Source organism: Lissotriton helveticus, chromosome 8 (genome assembly GCF_964261635.1).
Source record: "Lissotriton helveticus chromosome 8, aLisHel1.1, whole genome shotgun sequence".
NCBI lineage: Eukaryota > Metazoa > Chordata > Amphibia > Caudata > Salamandridae > Lissotriton > Lissotriton helveticus.
In genome coordinates, this window is record NC_136069.1 from 217,862,584 (window position 1) to 217,884,244 (window position 21,661).

Consider the following 21,661-nt stretch of genomic DNA (forward strand, 5'->3'; position numbering starts at 1 on the left):
CAATGAGCAGCAATAGCCGATGCCATGTCAAATGACAAACAGGTTGACGATCATGGAGACAGTTGGCACCAGCGAGGTTGAGGGGGGATATTCATGAACGGGGGATACCTGCTCCTCCCCAGCGGTGTGCTCTCCTTCTGATGATTGAGACTCATCTGGAGGTGCACAGTGGTGGAAGAAGTACGTAAGAGATTGTATAGAAAGGCCTGTAATGTGAAGGATTTGTGGAGGTGAATGCTACGTTGTTGGATGTAGCTTGTTTGGCTAATGGCTGAAGGCTGGCAATCCTCAGAAGGGATTAACAAGGAACTCTGCTGCTAGGCTGTAGACTGGCCTTCTTTACGGTTTTATGCACGGGGCAACAAGACCTTCCTCACCCTCCAGGTCCTGCTCCTCCAGGACCAGCTCCCGCTCCTCTTCTTGTTGAGCAGTGATGGATGCAGATAGTGTTGCTTAGAGGAGGATCAAAGTCTCTCCTCGGATTGCCCAATGTCCTTTGCTAGTAAATGGTTCAACATCATTATCAAGCTCAATATGCTCAGTAACTGAAAGAAGAAGATTTCAATGGAAGAAGAACATCACATCCAGTTAAATATTAAATTGTGCAGAAGTGCGGAGAAATTCATTCCGATGCCTCCGAATTGCTGGAGGGGAGTATGGAGCCTCTCTCGCTCTGTTTCCTGCCTTGTATGAGCTGGCATCGGCGGCGGTGAATTTCTTCACAGTGGTTGCAAGCGACCGCCTTTTTGTGCCTGCCGCTCGCTGCATTTGACCTCCTGCTGAGGTAAAACTGACGTTTTGCTTTTAAACGCGAGGCAATGATTTTTTTCTTTTCTTTTTCTTCACATCCAGTACCAGTGTTATTATGCCTGCATGTCTATATGGGCATTTCTTCAGTTTGGCTTTGCTTATTTCACAAGGCGCTTTTTTACTTATTTAGCCCTCATCTTCAGCCTAACTCATGTGGGTGCCTTATGTTTTAGCATTTTATTATCGCATGGACTCCCCCTACTAAGAAGGAGTGGAAGGGAGGGGAATTTCTTTTTTTTTCTCTCCCTTTCCATCTTTCAACATATTAGCTGACTAACTTTTTTCATAAACCAAGAGGGAATGTGATGATGCTTTTCCTTGGTTGATCTGCATTTTCTCTGCTTCACTGTCCTCTTTTGCAGCGTGCTTAATTAACATGTGGGCAGGTTGTGACCTCCTTTAACTTGCATCAACGGTCTGTTATACCGTGGTCCCTACTATCGGTCCAACATTGTCCTCGTGCTGGTAACGACTTCTGCTTTGCACCTGTTGTGAGCATTTTCAAGTCTTCTGTTGAGAGAGGCTGTGTGTTTTTCACATCATATGGGCAGACTGAGATCTCCATTAAAAGTTGTATATCTTCCTTTGTATATCGTCCTGGCCCACGTTACAAGATGGCTAGTGACATTTCTCCGCCTGTCCGAGCTTCATCGTCTGGTTCAAAACCCAAGAGAGTTCAAAATAACCCTCCCTCACCCATTTTGTCATCGCATAATCCTGTGCTTGATACTATTCTTGATGAGGTGAGGGGTCTGAACTCTTTTATGTCCATTACTAAGGAGAAGCTTCAACAAATTGAAGATAGGTGGATTACTATGGAGGCAACGTTTTTTGATATGGAACTGCGCATCAGGGACTTACATGATGAATCTACAAAAATCCCTATACTGGAACAAGAAATTCAGTGTCTTAGACTTCACACTGAGGATCTTGAAAATAGTAATAGACATAATAATCTTCGTCTTTAAGGCTTGCTGGAAATTTGGAGGGTCCTGACCTTCTTCTTTTTCTTAAGAAGTTCCTAACTGAGCTCCTTGATCTTTCATCTGAGCCATCATTAAACATGTAATGTGCTCATCGCCGTGGACGTATTCAAATGAACTCTATCAGACCTAGATGTATTATCATGTTATTTCTGGAGTTTACAGACCTTATGCGTGTACTTCAAGCAGCAAAAGTAAAGCGTTGCCTTGTATAGTCTGGTCACACAATATATCTCTCACAGGATATCTCCAATGCTACCAATGCCAGAAGGAAGGATTTTCTGGCCCTTCGCCCTCGGATGAGACAGTTAAATATTCGCTATGGCATTTTGAACCCATGCCTGTGTAAAATTACTCACAATCGTTCCTCTCGTTCGTTCGATGATCCTGTTAAATTGAGGTATTTTCTTCACAGTCTCTCTCCGACTTCTGTGGATAATTCTATTCAACGTCTCTAACTTTTTTCTTTTTTTCTTTCTTCCATCTTTCTAGCAGATTTTGTATGGCTGTTTTTTTCATACTTCTTAATATCTCTTCCTCTGCCGTTCCGTCTGTTCTCGGTACTGTTGCATCCCATGCTCACTTAGTTTCCTCTTTTTCATAGATCTGGATCTCTTTCCTTTTTCTACCTTTTTTTCTTCTTATTTTCTTCTCTTTATCTATTCTATTTTGTTTGTTCTTTCTATTTGACAATATTTTGTATGATGCATGTGCTTTTTGTTGTTATGTGTTGTTACACGTGTAGTTTTTTGTATTCATCTAATAAGTGGTGTTTTTCTGTTTCCAGCTGTTCTCCTGAAGTGTTTCATCTCCATTCATGTATTACCTACCCCTCCTTCCAATATGTGTAATGTTGTTACGTGGAATGTTCGTGGTCTTAGACACCCCGTCAAAAAACAAAAGGTACTTTCTCATTTGTCTAAACTGAATTCTCATGTTTCGTTCATTCAAGAAACTCATTGTACTGATATTGAATCGCTAACATTAAAAAGACAGTGGGTGGGTCAAGTTGTTTATTCTCCAGCCTCCAATCGAAAAGGTGGTGTTGCTATATTATTTCATAAGTCATTACATGTGCACATTTTATCTACACAATGCGATACTGATGGACGTTGGATAATGGCTAAGGTTGTTATACACAATAAAGAACTTGTTTTATTGAACATTTATGGTCCAGTCAAACGAGATTCTGACTTTTGCCATAATATCAAGATCTTACTTTCCTCCAATATTATTGTTGTTGGTGATTTTACCAATGGTTACATCCCTTCTCTGATAGACAGTCTAAATGCTAATTTAATCCTGATAAATCTCATAGATTATTTCAATCTGCCATTGCTTCCTGTCCACTATTTGATGTCTGGAAGACTTGTAACCCTGAAATCCTTGAATTTAATTTTTTTTCCAATGTCCATCATACCCGTTCTAGAATTTATTATATTTTAGTTAGTAAACCCTTCCTTCCAACTTTTCAATCCTCTGAGATTGGATCTATTTTTGTTTCTGATCATGCTCCTGTTCGCTCTGCACTTGATCTCTCTCTGAGTTCTCCAAAGTTTGGTCGCTGGAAACTTAATAATTCTTTTTTGTCAGATACTGTTTTCATTTCTGAAGCCACAGCTTATATTAACGAGTTTTTTATTATTAATAATCCTTCGGATACTTTCATTCCTAATAATTGGGATGCCTTTAAGGCCTCTTTTCGTGCCTTCAATATTTCATATTCAGCAAGAAAGAACACAACCGCATAGGCCAAGTACTCAACTTTATTACAACTTTTCAAACTGCTGGAACACAATTGTTTTACGTCTAGATCTTCCTCTGTTCTTCATGATTTAATTAAAGCCAAATCTGCTCTTAACAAACTTACTACAGTTAATGCTTGTAAAGTCCTTCTTAAAATTAAATCTAAATATCACAGGATCAAAATAAAGCCGGCAAGATGCTAGTCAATTACTTAAAAATTAAATCTGAACGTAAAAGTATTGGTCCTATTCTAAATGAATTTACTAATAATTTAGCGTCCTCTGATGAAGATTTTGCTACTGCATTTCATGATTGTTACCAATCATTATATTCTGAGGACACGAATCCCTCTAATCAAAATGTATACACCTTTTTTTCGGGTCTCCCTAACCCCCATCGCTTCCTGATGAATTTGAATTACTAGGAAAAGAGGTTACTCTTCAAGAGATTAAGGCCTTAAAAAAATCGAAAGCACCAAGCCCTGAAGGTCTTTCTGTTGAATTCTTTTCTTCCTTTTCCTCTATATTTGCTCCCAAACTTCTGGCCCTTTTTAACTCATTTCTTGTTGATTCTAAAGCTTCTGGTCCTTTTATGGAGGCTGTTGTAAACTACATTCTCTATGCTCTTAAGATTGTTGTGTATTCTATAAATAGTAATTCTCTATGGTACGTATTCAGTTCTGGAATTGTTGTAAGTTCTGGACTCCAAGTTCTGCAGAGTCAGTTGGTTGACTGGTCAGCAGGCGTTGGGTCCTTTCTGCTGTGCTTATTAATAAACTTCATCTACATACCTGATTCCTCATAGTATCAATTTACAACAATTTGGCGACTTGAGCCTGCTGTCCTTGACGTCCAGGAGAGGTTTCAAGAGAAGAAATTCAAGCCTCTATTATCGCCAGCAAGAAAAGGATTCAACAAAACGAACCCAGTGATGTCATCGATCTAAGACGATAGAAGTAACTGACATCGGAAACCGGAGAACATCGGAAGCGTTCACCAAATCGGTAATTTTAAGTAATTATCTTTAAAAGCTTCTGCTCCGATCTGCAAAAACTGTGGTCTCCTAGCAACGAGCCAGCGCGAGTGCTCTAAACCGCGAGCACAAGAAGACTGCGCAACCACGCTGAAACGTGAGTGTCAAGCCTCTTTTTCACTAGCGGCCATTTTGTTTAGAATTTGTTTCTATAGGAAATATCTCAATTGTAGGGAGACAAAAAAACCTGCATTCCAAGCCTCGTTTCCACTAGAACCAAGCCTCGTTTTCATGTGGCGGCCATTTTAACCATCGAAATACTCGAACTCACAAGAAATTTGCCGTTTTTGACATTTCTTCAGTACAAACTCAGCACAACGTTTATCAAGAAAGAAGATCAAAAAACAGGTACTTATAACTAATATTTACAAAATTATAATGGCCACAGCACAAAATATCAATATCACACTTCCTCCTCCATTTCTTAATGAACCTGGAAATCCTCCAGTACAATGGGAAGACTGGTATGTAATATTTGATAATTATTTAGAGGCAATAGATGGGCAGGAGTTCTCCTCCAAAAGAAAGAAAGCAATATTATTAAGTACACTTGGCAAGGAGGGACAAAGAGTTTTTAGATTTTTACCAATTGCTCTACAAGCAAATGGAGAAGCAATACCGGATCTTTACAAAGAGGCAATATCACGTTTAGAAGTGAAATTCGCAAAAGAAGAAAATTTAGTGATGCATCGGTACAAATTTTATACTCAAAAACAGAGATCAGAAGAAAATATTGACGATTTTGTCACTCGATTAAGAGAATTGTCAATAAAATGCAAGTTTGGTAATATGGCTGAAGAACTAATAAGGGATCAACTCATAGTCCAATGTAGTAGCCGAAAGATACAAGAGAGACTATGGGCTGCCAAGAATCCAACTCTCAAAGTAGCCATAGAACTTGCGCAAGTAATAGAAGAATCAGAAAAATGCATCAGAGTCATAGAAAACTCAAAGAGAAAACAGTCAGAAGAAGTATCAGTTGTCTCTGACAAAGAAACAGAAAATGATACTCAAAATTATTCTGATGATGCAGTTGCTATAGTAAAAAGCAAATTCAGAACATTTCCGAAGAAAGCTCCAATGTCAAACAGATTTTGCAGTAGATGTGGCAGTAATTCACATTCTTCAGAAGCACGATTCTGCTTTGCAGCCAACAAAGAATGTCTCAAATGTGGGAAGTTTGGACATTTCTCTAAGATGTGCAAAACAAAGAACAAACAGAAAATTGCTGTTGTGGAAGATTACCCCAGTGACAGGTCTTCCATTAGTGAAAGAATGTTAGTGATATGTGAGCCTGACATAATTGCTAACTTAGATGATCGAAGATTGAACAGACCCAAAGCTATGTTCATTATTGATGGACGAGAAGTCCAATTAATGGTTGATACGGGTTCAAGACATACAATCATTCCTAAGTGTACATTTAAAGAACTTTGGTCTAGTATGCCACTACAGAAGAGTGACATTTCACCTAAAGGTTTTCAAGGGGAAGTAATAGACATTCTGGGATATTTTGAATCTAATATTACTTTCAAACAGAGGTCTATAATTGGAAAAGTTTATGTATCCGTTGATGGACCACCGATTTTAGGATGGTTTCATCAATATGATTTATATATCATCATAAATCCAAGGGCCCCAGACCAAGTTATGGTGCTAGAGGATGATTCAATAGACACTATTTTGAATGATTTTAATTCTGTCTTTAGGAGTGAGTTGGGTGAACTTAAAGGATATTCACACATGATAAAATTGAAAGAAGGACATATACCTGTCCAACACAAACTACGAAGAATTCCTTTAGCAATTAGGAATGATGTGAAACAATTAATAGAGGAAATGCTCCAAAATGGAGTTATAGAACCTGTTGAGGGGTCTGAATGGGTTTCACCAGTTGTAATTTCAAAGAAACCTGACAATAAGTTGCGTTTCTGTGTTGACCTTAGGTCTGTAAATAAGAATGTGGTTGCTGATACTTTTCCCCTCCCAAACATCAATGAATTAGTATCCACACTTGAGGGAGCGAAGTTTTTCTCAAAACTTGATCTGAAAAACGCTTACCATCAAATCAAATTACAGGATTCATGTAAACATATTACCTCATTCATAACCACGGAAGGAATCTTCCAGTTCACACGCTTGCCATTTGGTTTAATATCAGCGGCAAGCGTGTTCCAACGTATGGTACATGAATTATTCAGAGGTTTAAGAAAAGTAGTCTATTTTCAGGATGATATACTAGTATTTAGCAGTTCTGTTCCTGAACATAATTTACTACTCAGACAAGTGTTGCATAGAATTAATGATGCTGGTCTCACCTTGCGCAGAGAAAAATGTTCTTTCCTTGTCCAAAAAATTGAATATCTCGGCCATGAAATATCTGAAGAAGGTATCAAGCCCAAAAGAGACCTATTATTAGCAATAAAGTCAGCTCCTTCCCCAAGTGACAAAGACCAGCTGAGATCCTTTATGGGTCTTATAGAATATTATTCCAAGTTTGTGAGAAATTTCTCAGAGAAAACCATTAATCTAAGAATCTTACTAAAAAAAGGTACAACATTTTTGTGGGGTCCTGAACAGGACTCAGCATTCAATCTAGTCAAGAATGAAATTTGTGAAGCGGGTGTTCTAGCTCCTTTTGACACTAAACTTCCTACAATTCTTTTGGTTGATGCAAGTGCATATGGTCTGGGAGCGGTTTTGGTTCAGAAGCATGATCATGGAGAGCGTCCAGTTGCTTTTGCTTCCAAAACTTTGTCTGTAGCTGAAAGAAATTATAGTGTCATAGAAAAGGAGGCCTTAGCTGCAGTTTGGGGCACTTATTATTTCCGCACATACCTTTGGGGAATACATTTTGTCATTAAAACTGATCACAAACCTTTACTTAGAATTCTTGCACCTGGAAGTGCTGTCAGAGGTTCTCCTAGGTTGGCAAGATTGGCAGCAAAATTACAAGACTTTCACTTTCAGGTTGAGCACATTCAAGGGTGGAGGAATCTCCAAGCTGATTGCTTTTCGAGATTACCACAAAAGTCAAATGGAATCTGACGTTTCATTGGATTTACTGGATGAGAGTGTCGCTTGGGTACAAGATCTTGTTTCGTTTGGAGTTGGTTCTTTTTCTCACCAGGATTGGGTTGATGCCATGAAAACTGATGAAATTCTAAAAGATGTCATAAAACTACTTAAAGAAGGTTCTAGGAGGGAGAGTTGTCTACAAGTTTCTGTTCGTCCTTTTGTTAAAATTTTAGACGAGCTGTCTACTTGTGGGGATGACATTCTCCTAAGAAATGACAAATTTGTTCCACCCAGCAGTCTACGGAAAAAGTTGTTCGACATAGCTCATGAAGGACATCTTGGACAAACCCTGACTCAACAAAGACTTAGAAAAAACTTTTGGTGGCCTACTATAGATGCGCAAGTTGCCATGTGGGTTGAGCAGTGTAACTTGTGTAAAGAGGGTGAAAAACGTCTGAAAGTTGCTACCAATAGTACTATGGGACGGATTAATTGTCCTGATATACCATGGCATACCATATGCTTAGATTTTATAGGACCTATGTCAGAGTTAAATGTCAATCAAAGATTTGCAATTGTGTGCGTTGATGTGTTTTCAAAGTGGATTGTAGTTAAATTTGTTAAAGACATTACCACTGAGATCACTATTCAATTTTTGAAAACTATATTTCTTTCTGAGGGCTATCCCAGTGTCATTATAACTGATAATGGAACCCAGCTAGTTTCTCAGAAAATGCAACAATTTCTATCTCATTCAGGTTTATCTCACCACCGAACTTCACTATACAATCCTCAAGGGAATGGTTTATGTGAGAGGATCAATAGATTAGTCAAAGGAACAATACAACTCGCTGTTTCCAGCGGACGTTGTGCATCTGATCTTGTCCAAGAAATGGTTTGTGCACATCGTGCAACTATCCATGGGAATGCTACAAAATCTCCTTTTGAGATTTTGCGTGGAAAGTCTCCAGGGTCGAAGCTCATTCATTCTTGGGTCAAGCAGATTTTAAACAATGATGTAGTCTTTAATTCTAGACCAAGTTTGAACTCCTCATCTGTGAGTAGTAGAATTTGTGAAGGAGATTTAGTCAAAGTCAAACCTGGGAGAAACTCCAAAGGTTTAAGCAAATTTAGGGGACCTTTTTCTGTTAAGAAGGTTTTTCCTGATTATATACTTCTAGAAAATGGTGAGAAATGGAATCTAAGGAGAGTTGCCATGTATAAAAAGAAAAATGAGAAAACTAATGATCCTGATTTCTCATATTCCACTCCTTGCAATTCTTCTTCCTCTGTTTTCTCAAATAAGGAAAGGGGTAGTGGTTACATGTTCATATCTCAAGAATGTTCACCTATATCTCAAAGTAGTTTTTCTTCCTCCTCTGCCAGAAGGTGTCATGGTGCTGGTGATGTTTTGGATACTTATTCTTCATATACTACGCCTGACACCATCTCAACTCCTCACACTCCTCTTCCCCCATCTCTCTTCCCAGACTTCAAAGGTACCGTAAACCTCCTTCTTATTTAAGTGATTATTTGTGCTAACATGCTTAAGCATAAATGTTTCAAAATTAATATTGTTGTTTTGCAAAGATAGGAGATGTGTTGTAAACTACATTCTCTATGCTCTTAAGATTGTTGTGTATTCTATAAATAGTAATTCTCTATGGTACGTATTCAGTTCTGGAATTGTTGTAAGTTCTGGACTCCAAGTTCTGCAGAGTCAGTTGGTTGACTGGTCAGCAGGCGTTGGGTCCTTTCTGCTGTGCTTATTAATAAACTTCATCTACATACCTGATTCCTCATAGTATCAATTTACAACAGAGGCATTGGTTGTCCTTATTCCCAAATCTGATAAAGATAATTCCCTCTGTAAAAACTATCATCCCATTTCATGAATTATTTATGATTGCAAGATATTTGCTAAAATCCTTGATTCTCGACTCGAACATATTTTTCCACTATTGGTCAAAACTGATCAAACTGGTTTTGTTAAGGGCAGTTGGCTGCGGACAATGCTTGTATATTTGTTAACATTATCTCATTCGGGGGGAAGTACAAGTCTCCACTTGTAGCACTGTCCTTAGATGCTGAAAAGGCTTTTGATCGTATAAACTGGCAATTCATGTGTAATACATTTCAATGGCTTGGTTTCGGTCCAAATTGTATTTCTTATGTTAAACTGTTATATTTTTTTCCTTGTGCTAGTATTTCTGTGAATAATCGTTTTTCTAAATTCTTTCCTTTATATAGGGGTACACACCAGGGTTGTCCCCTTCCCCCTTGTTATTTGTTCTATTTCTTGAACCCTTTCTTGAGCGCATTCGTGTTAATACACTTATTTCTGGCTTTACACATAATTCTATAGAAACTAAATTGTCAGCATATGCTGATGACATTCTGGTCTATATGTCTAATTCTAATACCTCCCTCCCTCCCTTTCTGGATGAGGTTCAGTTGCATACCAGTATTTCTGGGTATAAGTTGAACTTTTCTAAAACAGAGTCTTACCCTTGAACTATCTCTGCTATCAGTCAGTCAGTCAGTCAAACCACTTTATTCGATTAATTAAAATCATAAAAGTACAATACAAAACACAAAACAACAATTTTATCTTTCAATACGAATGGGCGACATAAAAAAGTATAAAATTCCAACCTGAAATCTATAATTAAACAAGACTTAAAAGAATATATCAGATAAAAACAGTTACAGTAAGATAAAATTCAGAAAAATGCATGTTTCAATCATCATAGGAAATCTTTTTTTCCTAAGTCGTACAGCAGCAACAAGAAAACTGGCAATGTTAAAATTATTCCAGGTGTTTTTCTAACAATTGAAGGTATATATGAGCTGGTTTGACCTGTAAAAAGCCCTTTCCCCTCAGGAGCGGAGTTAAAAACCTGTTCCTAATGTCAATATAAAAATCACAAAACATTATAAAGTGCATAGTGTCCTGAGGTGAAAAATTGTCGCAGTGACACAGGGCTATATCTTCTGGTTTACACCAACCAGGGAAATTACCCAAGGAAAAGTGAATTAAGTTGAATCAAAACGTAGTCAGAGGCCAGCGATGGAAAGGCTTAGTCACAATTCTTAGATAGGGCTCTATTGACGGCGAGGAAATTGTTAAATAATGAGCCCTGACCAAAGGTTTTTGTATCTCCTTATCCTCCCGTTCCAACCTCAATATATTCAAGAACTATGATTTGACCCATTTTACATCCATTTTTTTATCCCTTCTGGGGCATTATAGATATCAGGGCGCCCTAATTTAATGAACATACCCTTAACGTACGACAACCACTGGATACTGCTGGCTCTATCTAAGGCAACACAGTCCCTTAAAATCTGATGGTTCAAGTTTAGCTCTGGATTGAGCCAAGTTTTCATCCAGCAGACCAAGGGAGCCAATCTCACCAGATCAGTCACATACCCCATCCCCAGTTCCTGATGACTGGCGTAGGTTGGGGTTGATTGGGGGACAGACGAAAGGGAACGTAAAAATTTGTTTTCAGCCAACTGAACCCTTGCCAATTGCTTATAACCCCAAATGGCAGCGCCATATGTAGCGATAGCCAAACGTTTAGACCTATAGATGGCAAGAATTGCCTCAAAAGGCCCGGCTCCCAATCGGTGCGAGAAGCCCAGTAGCGCTGACGACAATCTCACTACTGCATTCTTTTTAGCTTTAAACTGGGGGACCCAAGAGCATCTGTCGTCGAATAAAAACCCCAAATATGTAAAAGCAGTCACTCTAGTCACCTCAGCTCTATTGCATAAGAAAGTTTTAACTTTATTGTTTTGTTGACCCATTGTCAGGACATGTGATTTTGAGATGTTTACCACCAGATCCAGTGATTTCATAAAAATCCCAAATGCGTCTAAAAGTCTCTGAAGGCCTATGGGAGTTTGAGATAATAACATGAAATCATCCGCGTAAAGGAGGACCGGAATGGTCCTATTTCCTACATGCGGGATTTCCAGGCTGGCCGTATCCAGGGTTTTGTCTAGGATATTGATGTAAAGAGTAAAAAGTAATGGTTCCAATATACAGCCTTGGCGAATGCCTCTACCAGACTTGAAGTGTCTTGTGCATTTGCTGTTCTGAGTAACCCTAACAGCTAGCTGCCAAACGGTCCCGATGTAAATCTGCTAAAAATTAAACCAGACAAGGATCAATCCCTATGTCAAGTAAAATGGACCAGAGCTTCGATCTGTTTACCAGATCGAAAGCTGAGGAAAGATCCATAAAGCCAATATGCAGGGAACCTTTTTTAGCTACAATGTATTTTCCTGTCAATAAATATAGATTAAGGCACTGGTCCATAGTGCTTCTACCTCATCTAAAGCCATACTGAAGGTTGGATAAAACCCCATTATCGTTTACCCAATCCGTGACTTTGACCAGAATCACCTTACCTAAAATTTTAACGGCAGAGTCAATCAATGAAATAGGTCTGTAACACCTTGAATCCCCTCTCAGAACCTTTTTTAAAACCGGTATAATAGTAGACTGGGACCAAGATGCATGGAACCCCTGGACGACTGAGGCATTGAACACATTTGCAAAAATTTCAGCCCAAAATGTAGGCTCACCCTTATAAAGGTCGGCAGAAAGACCATCAGAGCCAGGTGCCTTATTACTAGATGTGTCTATTATTGCCCTTTGGATGTCCTCCTCTTTAAAAACCAACAGAGGTAAATCATCACGAATATCTGAAACGATAAAAGGCTCGTTAGCCTCTTTTGACCCATAAATACTCTCCAAGTGTGATAGCCACTGCTCCTCTGGGATGTTAGTTTCCAGGCTACCATTCTCCTGTCCCGAGTAAAAAGGGCGATTTACAATAGCCCAAAAGTTTGAGCTATCCTTCAAAATTTCAACAGACATTAAGGCATTCCAGGCCTCTGATGTAATCTCATTTTGCGGGTATATACCGCTAGTTTATAATGTTTTCTGAGACTAACTATCTGCTCCCTGTCTCTTGGTTTATTTTTCAGGGCTTGTATTAAATTTTGATGGGCCCTAGAGCATTTAGCGTCATACCACCTTTCACCTGAGTTAGGCCTGGGCTTACATATAACGGTCAAATCAGTTGCTACCTGGCCACAGATAACTTCAAAGGCTCTAATGACCTTGTCCTTTGGAGTGGAATAATCCACACACTTTGCAATTTCATTTTTAGCCTTCCTACATAAGTTAGAAAAAAAGATTCAGGGACTACCTTAGACCATTTGAGCCTCCTCCCTTGGTCTCTAATTATCACAAGATTGGCTCCCCTGTCCTTGCCCAGAGAGTAAAAAAGGTCCATATCTTTATCTAACTCTAGGATAACTGGGTTATGGTCGCTAAAGGGAGACAACCTCGCATTATAAAATATTACGTACCCTAGCATTGAGGGGGACAAAAATATGCAGTCAATGATGGTGTCCCTTCCCAAGGCCTTAAATGTTGGTACCCTATCGGTTGGATCATGGAAACTCGGTTCAAAGAGATCAGCTCCTAACAGGAGATCCTCCAGAGCCTCCACCTTAAGTGCATGCTCAAAATGGGGTGGCGTCGAATAATCAGGACCCAGGGCATCATCAATTTGGCAGTTCAAATCACACAGGTGAACATTAAAATTGCCCATAAGAATGGTATACTAAAAAGTGGATTGCTGTGATCTATGCGCTTCTAAAAACATTTCAAATAAGAAAGATGTTCATTTCTGGAATCACATTCCCCAGAATTATAGAAGTTGATTAACAATATATTAGGATGATTTGGAGTACTTAATTCTGCTATCAATCAATTATTGGAGCTTACCTCCAACAGCTTTACGGACCCTTTTCTGTTTAGGGAGAAAAGGAGCATTAAGCCTCCCTTGGCTCTTCCTGCTGACGTAGGTCGAGCAGGCGAGCAATATGATTTAAACCCATCCAACCAAAAGTTGCTCTCCCTCTCCCATGTCTCCTGAAGAGCAATAATGTTGTATTATTTTACAAACTTAAGCCAACTTGGATTGTTCCTTTTGGATCTGAGCCCCGTGATATTCCAGCTAATAATATTAAAGCTAGGGGCAACATCAATATCAGTAGTTTGAGGATTGTGGCTAGATTCCAAAGAGCAGTTGTGAGGGATCTCTAGTCAGTCATTCTCATCTAGCTGGGACAATGGGGAGAACCTATTAGATAGGGCTAAGCCCCCCCCTACATGACCTGTCTGTGTGTGAAGGGTTTGTGGAGATAATATGTCTCTGTCACTGGGGCTTTCAAGTTGAGGTTCAAGATCATTATATTCTCCATGGCTTTGAAGAGCCTGATAGGGCCTCCTCAAGACCACGACCAGTGGGGTTGCTTCTGGGGGGAGATTAATACTGGAGGATTTAGTTTTTGCAAGCCTCTCATGTAAAGCGGGGGACTCCCTGCTAGCCAGGGTATAAGCATTATCCATTAAAGCCACAGGGTTCCTGTCACTACTGCTAGAGTTCCCCCCGCTCCCAGGGGAGCCCTGATAACCCCTAACTCTCTCCATAATACCTGAGTCAACTTTTACTCGTGATGGGGGAATTAAAGGACCCCCCATGTTGTCCACTCCAGAACGTAGCCTAGTGTCTAGTTGAGTTTTAGAAAGCTCAATTGAATTAGGAGGGACGTACAGAGGGCTTGGACCTGTTAAAAAAGAGTTAATACGCTCACATTTTTTCAAAATACCAGCTACGCAAGTGTTCAAATTATCAATAATGTCTTTAGCTAAACTGCTCACAGCAGATTCCAGACAAGAAGTAAAAATCTCCTCCACCACATTCCGGACTGTCACGTCTATAATTTCGCTCACAGCAGACCGTTGGGTAGGGTTACTTTTTTCAGGTCTTTGTCCCGTTTGCCCATTTTTCTAATGTCTGTTTTTCACTGTGAATCCCTGGGACTGCCCTTTTTGTTCCAGGTCATGGACAGGCAAAGGATTTTTGTAACATCCACCATCCCCCTTGTTTCAGAGACATCAACCGTTAGGGCACCTTGCGCACCTAGCTCAGTCGTTAACAGTACACTAGGTTCCAAGGGGACGGGAATTTTTACCACAGGATCGGGTGTAACGATCCCTTCGTCTGTCTCTTGGCTCATGCCCAGACCCAGTTTCTTTTCTGCATTAGCAATTTCTTTGTTTAAGACACCCACCGCCGTAGTTAGATATGAGATAATAGTTGCCGACATTCTAGGCACTTTTGCTTTTAGCCCCCCCATGTCTTGGGTACATAGATGTTTCCACTTACCCATTGTAGATGTAAGATGTAAGGGGGTGGCCCAGCCCGGCCTCTTCCGGTCACTGACGGGCAAGGACGGGCCCGCCCTTGGCCCAGGCTTGGCCCGGGCGCTGACTGTGGGTGTCCCGCGCTGCGGGAGCTGAGCAGCGCTTATGATGATGCTGTATCCCTGCGACAGGAGGGGGCTGCTGGGGCTTGTGGTCCCTGCCCCTTGCTGCAGGGATGATGATGTCAGCAGCTGTTGCCCTCATGGCCATGCGGGGGTCTCTGGAGCTGTTTCCCTCGCGGCGGGTCTTTAAAACATAAAAGCGCGTCCCGCGCTGCGGGAGCTGAGCAGCGCTTATGTGGCGGCAGCTTGCAGCGATTGGATGACGCTGTATCCCTCCGACAGGAGGGGGCTGCTGGGGGTTCTGGTCCCTGCCCCTTGCTGCAGGGATGATGGTGTCAGCAGCCGTTGCCCTGACAGTGGTGCGGGAGTCCCTGGAGCCGTTTCCCCCACGGCGGGTCTTTAAAACAGAAAAGCACGTCCTCTGCTATCAATATATGCTTAATCATACTAATTTTACCTGGTGTGCCACCAAAAATTAAATACTTTGGTATTTGGTTCTCCTCTACCTTATCTACCACAATTAGTTATACATTTAATACACTAATTACTAAAATACAATCACTCCTTCTTTCTTGGTCCCCTCTTCATTTGTCATGGTGGGGTAGATTAGATACTATTAAAATGATGATTGTGCCCCATGTTTTTTATACACTATCCATGCTATCTTTTCAGATCCTGGTCTCAAATTTTTCACAAATTAATTCTATTTGTACAAAGTTTTTATGGAATAACAAACACCCTCGCATTGCTTTTATGAAACTCAAACGTCCAAAAAGGCAGTGTGTGTTTTACTGACTTTAAATCTTATCATTCTGCATTTTTAATTTGTCAATTTTTTGCCCTAGCTCATGATTTTACTGATACCCCTATCCCTCGCTGGATTGTTTTTCTTTTCGAAACATAATCTATATGTCTAATTGTACATTCATATCAGATAATCCTATTTTAAAATATTCCAAACATTTATTATATCATATTTTGTCCGATGGTCTAGAATAACCCTGGGCGTAGTGTGCGTAGTGGGGCTACGCGAAGCTACGCAAAGTGGGCGAGAAACTACGCCCACCCACGCACTTCACGTAGCCCCACTACGCGCCTCAGGCCCCCCTCCCCTACATACCTAATTTTAGTAAATGGGCAAAGAAATATAAATAAAAGGCACTTACCTTGTCCGCGGCGTCCCGGGGCTCCCTCTGCTCGTTCACGCCACCGTCTTGATAACCAATGCGCATGCGCGGCCGCCCGCGCATGCGCATTTACCAAGACGGCAGCGTGAACAAGAAGAGGGAGCCCCGCGACGCCGCGGACAAGGTAAGTGCCTTTTATTTATTTTTATTTGCCCATTTACTAAAATTAGGTATGTTTGGGAGGGCGGGAGGGAGGCGGGTGGCGGGCAACTTTGCTACGCCCAAGGAGTGGGCGTAGTGTTGCCTGCTTCGCCTACTTTGCAAAGGGCGAAGTAGGCAACACTACGCCCACTTTGTGGGCGTAGCGAAGTCCTTCGCCCAGGGTTAGTCTAGATCCATATGAATGTTTTTTGTCCTCCACTGTCTGGTATAATAAATTTATCAAATATAAGCGTAAATTTCATTTATTACAAACATTGGAAGCAGGAGTCGTCACGCAGCCCGTATTGATGCAAGCAGACTGGTGTATAGTGCATCTGCTGTAAATACCTAAAATGTGTTATCTGTAGGTTGCAATTTGCCGTGAGGCGCCCAGTCAATGCGCAACAGGTAACCAAATCTTCCCATGATATCCGTACATCCAACAAAGCATTCCAGTTTTCAAACGCAGCAGACGTAACCATTGGGTTTTCAACAAGAGAGGTGTAATACAGCCAGGTTATTAGGCCTTTCCTTTCCTTCATTGACAGTAGCACCTGAAGTGCATTCAGAAGCTTTGGCTCATCTGAGTACTCCAGGTAGATCGTACGCATAGCCGCCCGCAATCTAACATACGCAAAGCCCAACATAGCTGTGTACTGTTTGTTTGCAGTGAGGGCTGCCAACATTGTAAATTTCCCACTCGGGTAGAGATCGCCCAATGTGGTAACTCCAGCCCACCGCAGAGTGTCCAAAGGGCCCCACTCCCAAACAACAGATATGCCAGGGCGCGCATCCAGTAACAATGCCGGCGCATACAGATAATCTTTTCCCGCTCTCACCCGCAGCTCTTTCCATGCACGGTAGTGCAGCTCACCGTATTACTATGCATCCAAGAGTTAAGTGGTCATTTGTAGAGCACCGCTACCGAGAGTGGAGACGGATGGACATCGTCCGACTCCACAGCCAAATGCGGCAATTTATTTTTGCGGGAAGCGCCAATAATGCGCAAAATGTGCTTGCGCACATAGATAGTAGAGGTGCATGTCCGATGCACCACATCCAACCCCCTCAAATGGCTGGACCAGTGTTTCCCAACTGCATCGTGAGTTCTTACCCACCCATACCAATGTCGACAGACATGCCTGGAGTAACTTGAAAAAAGCTTTAGTCAGCACTATAGGAATGTTTGTGAACAAATACAAGAATCTGGGTAGATTTGTCATTTTTATAACAGCAATGCGGCCTGCAAGAGACAGCGGGAGGTGCATCCACTGGGATACTTGGTCTGTCAGTGTTCTTATCGCCTGTACCACTACCTCCAGATCCCTATGCACCCAAATCCTGAGATACTTGACAGCTTCCGTGGCCTAATTCAGGGGATACTCCAATTCACACGGCGTCGTACACTGTGTGAGTGGCAGTATTATTGACTTATCCCAATTAATATAGAGACCGGAATACCCACCGAACTTAACATACTCTCGGAGCAGAGGATCCAAATTCAGCTCTGGTTCCCGCACATACAACACCATATTGCCCACATACAGAGCTATGGCAAGTGGCCGCTGCCAGGCCCCAGGACCGCCTGTTTGTGCAGATGTCTGATTTTATATGCCAGAGGTTCAAGCACTAAAGAAAAAAGCATTGCCGACAGCACACATCCCTGTGTCGTCCCTCTGCATATTCTGATGGGATCCGACACAAACTTATTGACCCTAATCCTCGCTGTTGGTGCAGTATATAGCAGATGTATCCATTGCACAAATGGAAGAGGGAGCACCATATGACACAATACAGCAAGCATATAGCCCCACTGTATGGAATCAAAAGCCTTAGCGGCGTCGAGCTACACCGCCGCATCCCTCATCTCAGGGTCTAGCTGATATAATGTTGCAAACAAAGTCCTCAGATTATGTGTCCTGGACCACCCATGCACAAAGCCTGACTGATCTCGTAGCACCAGTGCAGGCACCAGTGGCTGCAATCTCAGTGCTATGATTTTGGCGAGTATTTTGACATCAATATTCATTAGAGAAAGTGGCCGGTATAATTCGCAATGCTTAGAATATTTATCTGGTTTTAATAGCATAACTATTAAGGCCTCCCACAACATGGGCAGTAGGAATCCGCTCTCATATGCTTCTGCATATACTTCAACAAGCTGTGGGTCCAGCAGATCAGCATACGTCTTGTAAAATTCACCAGGCAGACCATCTGTGCCCACAGCTTTACCATTCCGTAGTTTTTGTATGGCTTCTTTGACATCATCTACTGATAGAGATTGGAGCAAATACTCCCTTTGTCCTGAGGACAGCCATCCCAGTGCCACATCCTTGATTTAATCAGTTATCTGCTGTTTTGTAACCCCGGTTTGGTGTGCGTATAAGCCATTATAATACTCAGTAAATACTGATAATATTTCCTGCTTTGTGTATCTCGGCTCCAAGTCTATGTCCAGTATCTCAACTATGTGACCCTGCTCTCTATGTTCAGACAACTTTGTAGCAAGCATCGTTCCTGCCGCCCTCCCCATACCCCCCAGTGCCCAAGCTCCAAGGGGCCTCTTCAGCACAGCACTCTGGTTGCAGAGCTCCTGATTGAGCCTGGAGGGGGCCCCTCCACGTGTCTTGCAGGGAGATCCCCTCGAGCTTCTTACGCCAGTGCGTAGTTGCAGTTGAAAACTGCACACAGTATGCAGTGGCAGGCCTGGGACATGTTGGAAAAGGCTACTTTAGTGGGTTGCACAATGAGTCGTGCAGGCCCACTGGCAGAATTTAATTTACAGGTCCTAGGTATATGAGATACCAATTAACTAGGAACTTACAAGTACATCAAAGTGTCAATTAGGTGTAGTCCGATTTTATCATGTTTTAGGGTGGGAGCACAAGCACTTTAGTACTGGTTAGTAGTGGAAAGGTGCACAGAGTTCTAAAGCTTACAAAAACGAATTCAGCAAACAGAAAGGGTGAAGGTAAAACGTTTGAGGGAATACCACACCCAGGATGTCAAGTCTAACTGTGATGTATTCCTATAGGTTCTGAATCGATCCCCCTATTCCTGACCCTATTCTGGTTAAACAAACCAACAAGTTAACTAGCAGTCAGCCCATGAGGCAGAAAACCCCCATGATGCAGATACCGTTATCTGACGCAGTCACACTACGGCACAGGAACGTGTTATCTGATTAGGTCATAACGCTTGCGATCTAATTAGACAAGCGATATTCCTCCAGCCCCTGATAAGGCATACGGAGTTCTCATAACAAATCAAACCTATGACAACCTGGGCAAAACCCTGCGGCCATTGTTTTGATTTCACCGAGAACTTCAGCAAAAGAATGTGCTAACGAGCAAGTCGTATGACATCCTTATTGACGTATCTATGTCCATCCTTACGTCAATCTCGGCACCTTAAAGGTATAAATATTACCGATATTGCCCTATGCAAACACACGCGGTGGTGACGAGACGGAGCAGCCATACTTGCCGAAGCCCAGAGCAGAGCAGACCCCGCTGGCACAGCCCCGCCTTCCTGACGCGCTGAGAACGAGACGCGCTGCTTTCTCCTGCCGAGAGATCCAGCACCGGCGCTTCCGGGTAGCCCTCGCAGGCAGCCTGGAATATCGAGACCAGAGAGAGAGATACCATCCCTCATTCATCCTTAATTCCAGGTACAGAACTGAATAACCCCTCGCAGAGAATTCTTTAGTTATTCACTTGGCAAAAACAAACTTAACTTAAACTGTAACTTTCTATTCCCGCCCACGTATTAGGCTTAGGTCAGGTACACGGGGTAGGCGTATTTAGAAACACCAGTTGAGTACGTTTAGTCAAATGTATATGTGTATATAATATATTTTATTCATTTTAAAACATCTTATGGCTTAGAAACCATATCAATGTTTTTACAGTATTATTTTATACTTCTGCTTTTAATGTATGCACTTTACTTAACTATAAGTATTGCAATAATATCGATCCATTTCTCTTGTATGAGAAAAGAGACTGATCAATAAATAACACCTTTTTATTGAACACGCCCGTCTCCTCCTTTTCTCTACATTCTGATGAGACTAAGAATGCACGTACTGACTGAGTAAAATAAATTGCCTTTTGTTCACACGACTCTCGAGATACACTCTTGATTAGGGGAGAGCAAAGTTGTCATGTTCTATGGTTGTCAGAAACTAAATCCCTTCTTGTCTAATCAGGGAAGTTAATTCCTTCCTGAACATTCGAGAAAGTTTCTAGTGAACTCTGAGCTAGCTGGCAAACCCAAAACTTTAAGTCTAATATCGTCAGTAGTAGACCTAGTTAACGTCTGGTCTAGGCCTTTACTATTGAAGGTATTATTCCAATGCGCAGAGCCTATTGGGATAATAGGAACTACACTACATGGCGCCCAACGCGTTTGGAAAGGGCGATAAAACTAACGTAAGACATTTAAAGTAACTCAGTCGTGCTTTCTCACTCAGACCCCTTTCTCCCATAATACTCCAAAGACGTCTGGAGTGGGTAAAAGGTTATATCCGCCAAACCTCGCAGGAGGAAACTCCTATGTATGGTACTTGGTTTAGTCAACGTTGAAGGATACACTGTTCCAAAATATTGTGCATCTAATCTTTGTTTCCATAAGAAACCTGATCTGCAAACAAACAAAATAACCATCCTGTCGGTAAAATGGTAGACAGTGATGAAGAAAGAGAGGCAGTTAGATTAGCAACTGAACTCGCAGCAGCTGATGCTACCATACAGGAAGCTGACCCGGATATAATACTCATCCCGGTCATTAAAAGGAAATCTATAACCATAAAACTTATAGAAAATGGACTGACACCTAGAGGTGGTACAGTCATATTCGTAATTGAGGCACACGAATATCGGCAGACAGAGGTATACTATTCATGGATAAATTTTCCAGCAGCAAATCCTGTAACAAAGTACTTCCACTATTACAAAATAGAGGAACCTCCTGAAACGTACACTCCTTTCGAGGAGGTGGAAGTACCACTCAAATTTCAAGAGCATTTGCTCTTATTTGATGGCGCCCTAAAACATAATAATCACATCACCAGGCTCGGTCCTTTAGGTAGACCAGGAGCAACGTGGCCGGTCCTAGCCGGATACACACCACATCCAGACATCGACGGGATGTCTGCAGCTAACCTGTTAACACAGCTAAAACAATTAATAAAAATACATAGACAATTAGTCCAGTATGTGATGCGGACTTCAACAATTCAGCCAGCGATTAAACTCCCACAGCTGACCCCTCACCAGGGGAACACAAATAAAATTACACCACAGAACATCCAGTCCTGCCTAGGTAAAGTACCGGCTAAACGGGAACAAATACCATTCTGGCTAGCGCAGAAAATCACCCAAATAG